Here is a 6,240-nt window from a genome sequence, read left to right as displayed (position 1 = left end):
AATAAATCTAGCTGGGGTAGATTTGCCAGGTCCTAACTGGCCACTACAGTGGGATGGGGAGTTAGGGCTGAGAAATGCCTGGAGATTCAGGAGTGGAGCTTGCGGAGGACAGAACCCTCAGTGGGGTATAATTCCACAGAGTCCACCCTTCAAAGCAAAGAACTGATCAGCTGTAATTCTGAGGGATCCCCAGCTCCCACCTGGAGACTGGCATTCTTAAGTGAGGGTGGGGGAACAGTGTAGCAAAGATTGGGGCAATTGGAAGCCACATCACCTCTATTTGCTACCCCACACCCAATACCCCATGTCTTTAACCTCTTCCCCAGTCCTATTATTCAGCAAAGGAAGGGGTGGGAATCTGTCTCCCATGAAGTGATGTATGGTCCCACGCTTTGTCGATAATATGGCAGGGTGTTTTCAGACTAGGGCTGGGTGAGGCAGGAAGACTTCTACCACCTCAGAGACAGTTCTGTGGAACATCTTGAGTAACGATGTTTGATATTTTGTTGCTGCCAGCATTAACTCTGTCCCCTGAGGTGGGACTATGGTCACTGCTGCTTCCTGGTTTTACAATGAGGAAGCAGTTCCGGGGCTCTGAGCCGGAAAGGATTTTGAATAGGGTTGCCAGTTCCAAGTTTGATTTTGGGGGTGGAGCCTGGAAAGGGTGGGTTTGAGGAGGGGAGGGAGGGACCTTAGCAGAATATAATGCTATAAAGTCCACCCTCCAAAGCAGTCATTTTCTCCAGGGAAACTGATCTTGGTTGCCTGGAGATCAACTATAACAGTGGGAGATCTTCGGGTGCTGCCTGGAGGTTGGCAACCCTAATTTTGGAAGATGTGTGGAAGGAGCCAGATGGCCATATATTTGTTCCCTGGGCCTCCAAATACTTGTACTGGGGGAGGAAGAGTCTTAAATTAGCTGGAGTCTTTCTCTGCAGAGTTTTTAGCACAACAGAACTCACTCTGCAGCCTGTGGAGAGCCCCATCTGCAATGTCCATCCACCCAAACTGCCACATGATTTGACTTCCATTCTGGGTACAAGTCCTGCACCTCAAGGAAGCTTCCAGTTTACCCATTCCTCAAGCAGTGGCTGTTTCAAGATGGGATCCACCTGCCACACACAAGCCCAAATGAGCAAGGGCTTGGCCCGCTTTCCTGAAACATGGGGCAGGTGCCACAGTGGGGAACAGTGCTCAGTAGAGCAATAGGTGGCTCCCAAGCCACTGAGCATCACTATTTTAGCATCATGGATAAAGCAGCCCTGGCTACGCTCTGATTCATTTTGCCAGAATGACCTGAATGGAACTCTGGTGACACATGAACCACCTTTCAGAAATGCCCAGCGCTTCGCATGAAACCCCAGTGAATTTCTCAGACCCATAATTCTGACACTTGTCAAAGACAAAAGTTCTGGTAACCTCAAAAAAGACAGTGCAGAGCTGGGGAAAGTACAGAGGAGGGCAACCAAGATGATTAGGAGGTTGGAGCACCTTTCATATGAGGAAAGACTGAAGAATTTGGGAGTTTTCAGTTTAGAAAAGAGATGACCAAGGGGGGATATTATAGAGCATTGGTGACCACACTGTGGCTTGGGAGCTGCATGTGGCTCTTTCATACATATTGTGTGGCTCTCAACGCCCCCATGGCCAACTTGGAGAAGTCATATGTCTCTTTAAATCACTTCTCCAAGCCAAACCAGCCAGCGAGTTGGAGAATGCATGTAAAGCTAAGTTTCTTTTCACCTCTCCCTCCTCCCTCGCTCCCCTCCATCTAGCTTCCTTCCTTCCTTGCAGCTCTCAAACATCTGATGTTCGTGTCTTTCGGCTCTCAAACATCTGATGTTTATTCTATGTGGCTCTTGTGTTAAGCAAATTTGGCCATCCCCATTATAAAGGTGTATAAAATTATGCATGAGGTGGAAAGAGTTAACAAATGGGGGGGGATTTCCCTCTCACAAAATACTAGAACTTGAGGGCATCCAATGAAGTTGATGGGCAGTAGGTTCAGGACAGACGAAAGGAAATTCTTCACACAGAGAGTGATACAAATGTGGAATTTGCTGCCAGAGAATGTAGTAGTGATAGCCACAGGAATAAACAGCTTTAAATGGGAATTAGATAGATTCATGGAGTATAAGACTATCAATGGCTTCTAGCTATGGTGACTGAGGGGAATCTCCACATTCAAAGGCACTAGCCTCTGAATCCCAGAGCCAGGAGGCAACATCAGGAGAAGACCTAAGTCTCTCTGTCCTGTTGTTGGCCATCTAGAAGAACTGGATGGCCACTGTGTGAGACAGGATGCTGGACTAGATGGACTATTGGTCTGATCTAGCAAGGTTCTTCTTATATTCTTACGACATCCATAGGAAACAAACATGCATCTATGGCCTTTGTTTCTCCCCAAATTGGATTGGATTTTGCTTTGTCCTGTTGCTTTTGGTGCCATCTTGTAGCATGGCTTTTGGTGCCATCTTGTGGTTACCATTTGTAAATTCTGCCTACCCCCCCCCCCCCTGCAATGCTTGGACACCAGCACTCTGACACACATGCAGTTGTATTGTTCATTCCCAGGGTGAATACCTTTTCTGTTTGGAGAGGGAGGGGGCAGGGTACCACAGAGTAGAACTGTACTCTGAATGTAGACAAAACAAAGATTTGGGCCTCCGATTGCTTTGTAACTACAGCAAAAGACAGAAGGTAGACTGACCATGCAAGGAACTTTTTAAGCCTCAAAGCAAGAGCACATAATCAGGATCAATGAACACAGATTAATTATGCCTGATTTCCTGAATACACTCTTGCTTTGTAAATTTAAAATCCACATCTCCCTCCTCCCTCCCTCCCTCCCCCCCTCTATCTATCTATCTATCTATCTATCTATCTATCTATCTATCTATCTATCTATCTATCTATCTATCTATCTATCTATCTATCTTCCTTCCTTCCTTCCTTCCTTCCTTCCTTCCTTCCTTCCTTCCTTCCTTCCTTCCTTCCTTGACTCGAAGAAGCAGTGTGGTGTAGCATGTTGGGCAAGAATCTAGCAGTCATGGATTCAAAACTCCACTCTGACATGAAATCCAACAGGAGAGTTTAGGGCAGTCACACTTTCTCAGCCAAGCCTGCCTCCCATGGCTGTTGTGAAGATTAAATCAGAAGCATGCACGCCACTCTCCTTAGAGGAAAGGAAGTGATAAAAAAATTCAATTGGGAGATAGAAGCAGTGTTTCATGCAAGATGTAGGTCAGCTCAGTCTCATAGTACTGGAGTTTATATTTCCACTTTTGCAGCCATCCCATAATTTTTTGGGAGGGAGCAAATGAAAGTTTTCCTTGGTTCCAGTCATGTCTTGACGCAGTCTGTGGCCTTGCGCTGCTTCTGTCTGCAACTGATCTATGTGAAAAGTGCTACCACAAAATAGGAAGGAAACCTCCTACCCAATGGTGAGCCACCCATGACTAATCAACCACAGCAGCATCCAGAGCAGACAGAAGGCCCAGGCCAGAAGGTGGTGGGGACAGATTGTGTGGAGGTAAGGACTGCATAAATAAAACCCTTTTGTGCAGACCAGAGCATTTTCACACCCCGCGGCTACAGCATGAACTGATAGGAGCACATGTAGCCTCCAACATGGAGATGCCAGTTCTTCCAGCTGGGGCTTCCATGCAACCCAGAGCTAACTAGTGCCTTTATGGACAAGGCCTTAGTGTTCAGGACGCTTACTCAGAAGAGGATATCTACATAGGGTTGCCAACTCAGAGTTGGGAAATACCTGGAGATTTGGGGACAGAGGCTGGAGAATATGGGGTTTGAGGAGAGACTTCAGAGGGCATTTGTGATGCCATAGAGTCTGCCCTCCAAAACTGTCATTTTCTCCAAGAGAACTGATCTCTACTATCTGGAGACCTGTAGTAGTTCTGAGAGATCTCCAGGCCCCACCTGGAGGCTGGCAACACTACTAAAACAAAAGAGATGGGTCTTTGGCAGTGCTCATTTCCTTTCCTTTTTATCTGTGTAACTGGGCCCACAACATACTGAGTGGATGTAAATCAGGACCCTCTAGCAAAAGTAGGGTTGCAACCAGGTCCTCCCTGGCCACTGATGGAAGGAGGGGGCACAGAGCTGCCAAGTCCAGGTTGGGAAAGTCCCAAAGATTTGGGTTGGAGCTTGGGGATGACAAGAACCTCAGTGGGGTGCAATGCCATAGAATCCACCCTCCAAGGCATCCATTTTCTCCAGGGGGATTGACCTTTGCAGTCTGGAATTCCAGGGGATCTCCAGATCCCACCTGGAGGCTGGCATCCCTAACCAAAAGTAAGCCATTCTCCAGCAGGGATGGATTGGAACTTTAAAGCAGCTTGAGAACAGACTGAGCCGAGTGACCCTGGTGGTGCTGACTGTGCTGCTGGGTCCACTGTGCTTTGGACCTGGACTTTGGCAGGGATGATAAAAGGTCTAGGCTCCCAGCTGCCAGTGACTCTGGAAGGGCAGAGGCTAGAGTTGCCAAAGCCCCTGTGGCTGCCAGTAGGGGACTTTTTCCTCCCAAATTGCTAGAGCGTTCCCGTGCGAAACCAAAGAGTTTCCCACGAAGACCTAGAGCATCCTTGCATGATGTGCTCAGCACAATATGTCACTCCCAGGCGCAGCACACGCTGCACAGACATGACTCTTTAGGGGCAGGGATCCCCTGGCAGCCTCCTCCCTGTCGGAGGGGTGGGGCCCGGGGATCCCCTGCCCCCGCGAGAACTTGGCAGCCCTAGCAATAGTTCATTGTGAACTTTCCCAGAGCCCTGGAGGGCCAATCTGCCCCCAGAAGCAGGGGGGGAAACAAACCCTCACTCACTCTTTCTAGATGCAACAAGGGGCACTTTGCTGGTGGAGTCCCATCTTGGGCTTTCCTGTTTCTGCTTCATTGGCCTTACGCCTGAGAACCATTGCCAGGGCAGGGCCCCTCCTTTTTTTAGGGTGTTAAAAGGGAAATGACACTTTTTTTCTTGCATACAAACTTGGTGTTTCCCCCAGCACTATTTTCTCAGCATGGGTGTGGGAAAAACCTGCTGGCCACACCTCTTGACTCATAACAGATGCCGCACAATAACAATACTTACAGCCCAATCCTGTGTTCACTCAGAAGCACCAAAGGTGCAAACAGGCCATGGCCTTCTGCCTTACTAGCAGTAGTTCCACTTGGGCTCAGCCTATCCTGCAGAAAAGAAATGCCTGTGTAGTAGGGTTGCCAACCTCCAGGTGGCACCTGGATATCTTCTGCTATTATAATGACCTCCAGATGACCAAGATCAGTTCCCCTGGAGAAAATGATTGGTTTGGAGGATGGACTCTATGGTATTATACCGTTATGCTGAGGTTCCATCTCTCCCCAAACCCCACCCTTCCCAGGCTCCACCCTGAAAATCTCGATATATCGTAGCCTAGAGCTGGTAGCCCTGCCAAGTTGTGACCATCTTTGAGGAACAGAAGGAGCTATGGTTGTCCCAAGGAAAATAGCAGGAGGTTCAAGACCTGGTTGTGCTAGTCTAGATGTGCACCCAGGTAAAGTGGTCAACTCCAGGTTGTGAAATTCCTGAAGATTTGGGGGTGGAGACTGGAGATGGCAGGGTCTGGAGAAGGAAGGGACCTCAGCAAAGTCCACCCTGCAAAGCAGCCATTTTGTCCTGAGGAACTGATCCTGGGAGCCCAGGCATCAGCTGTAATTTCCAGGAGATTCCCAGACTCCCACTTGGAGGCTGGCAACCCTCCTTCTGAGGCCTTGGCTGAGGGGCCTGCACTTGAAGACTCACCTCAAGAAGCAGCCACCCTTCTTTCCTGGAGGGCTAGACCCCAGATCACGATCCCTCCACATTCTTGCCTCAGCCAACAGGCCTGTGAAGGGAGAACAGGCCCAATGCTGGGGAAGTGCCAGGCTTGTGGCTTGTGCTCCTACTACTGAGCCTGAGCCCTGATCACTGCTGTATGTAGTTCCTTGAAGGACTGGATCTCAATCAAGCCCTACCTGGCTGAAAGCCAGCTTCCTTATGGAAGGAAACAGTTTGTAATGAGATTTGTCTTAGAGATGTTTTCCCTGATTTGTCAAAGCTTGGGAAAAAAGCAACCAGTGAAACAGGACTTGCATACCAGTTCTGCCTGTTGCTGTGATTTATATTTTGAATGCATTGGAGATTGATTACTCTGTGAATCACTCGCATAAGGAATGGAAGAAATTCTAGTTGAAGGATATAGTGA

Source organism: Heteronotia binoei, chromosome 14 (assembly GCF_032191835.1).
Source record: "Heteronotia binoei isolate CCM8104 ecotype False Entrance Well chromosome 14, APGP_CSIRO_Hbin_v1, whole genome shotgun sequence".
Lineage (NCBI taxonomy): Eukaryota > Metazoa > Chordata > Lepidosauria > Squamata > Gekkonidae > Heteronotia > Heteronotia binoei.
Note: the sequence above shows the minus strand (reverse complement) of the source record.